This window comes from Thalassophryne amazonica, chromosome 7 (assembly GCF_902500255.1).
Source record: "Thalassophryne amazonica chromosome 7, fThaAma1.1, whole genome shotgun sequence".
NCBI lineage: Eukaryota > Metazoa > Chordata > Actinopteri > Batrachoidiformes > Batrachoididae > Thalassophryne > Thalassophryne amazonica.
The window spans coordinates 96,912,433-96,913,655 of record NC_047109.1 but is presented as its reverse complement, the minus strand read 5'-3'; positions in this window follow the sequence as shown (position 1 = coordinate 96,913,655).

The following is a 1,223-nucleotide window of genomic DNA, read 5'->3' as shown; positions in this document are numbered from 1 at the left end:
TCCACGGAAAATAAGATGATCATTCTCAAATGATGCACAAAAAAAATTGCACACAGATGTCCAAATTATGAGAATATAAAAAAGTCAAAATTTTGACTTCGAAATGATGATCATATTGTCAAAGTTTTAACCCACATAATCTCAAAATTATGATTTTAGTATAATGGTAAATGGGCTGCTGGCTGCATTTATATAGCACTTTTCCATCTGCATCAGACGCTCAAAACGCTTTACAATACTGCCTCACATTCACCCCGATATCAGACTGCTGCATACAAGGCACCTACTACACACGGGGAGCAACTAGGGATAAGGACCTTTCCCATGGGCCCTTAGTGATTTTCCAGTCAGTTGGGATTTGAACCGAGGATCCTCTGTCTCAAGCCCACCACTTACCACTGGACCATCACCTCCCCACTATCTTATATTATTGCTTATAAAGCCAAAACGTTTTGACTGTTTCTTATAAATGTGATACAAAGTCAAAATTTACATTTTTTTTAACCTCATGACTAAGAAAGGCAAAATTTTGACAAATTATCTCATAATTATGACTTGTCTTTTAGCTCATAATAAATGTCCTTGTTGGTGTCTTTGTTGTTGTCACAGACACAGTTTTTGCTGGTGTGTCTTACTGTTGCACGTGTTGTCACTGTTTTGTGGTGCTGTTTTGTGCCCCCCAGACTTTTGACAGTAATTTGCAGAATCACAATTTTGACAGAAACTCAAATTTGACAGTATCTCCTCCTCCTCTTTGACTTTTTTTGTAATATGTATATGTAATTAATAATTAAATATAATTATTACAAATTGCACTGTGAATTCAAACATTACTGTAATAACAATAATTACAATACATTACATTAATTAATTAACATACATTAATTACAGTAACAATAAAATAGTGGTTGAGTTTACTGTGAATTTGTGCCCACTGTTGTAATAACTGTCATTATTCTAACAGAGGTTGTAACAGGGGCAAATCCAGGATTTTGTAAAGGGGGGGGTGGATTTGTGAACAAGTCAGGCATAACCAACGGGTCATACTTCACTAGGGGGGGTCTGGGGAATGTCTTTCAGAAAATTTTTAAATTTTATGTTTCATTTCTTGCATTTTGGTGTATAATTCACTACAAAATACACATCAGAGAAAAGATTCTTTATAACCTGTTTTTTTTAATGAATTTGAACTTTTATTGTACAATTATAAATGTAATGCTGCA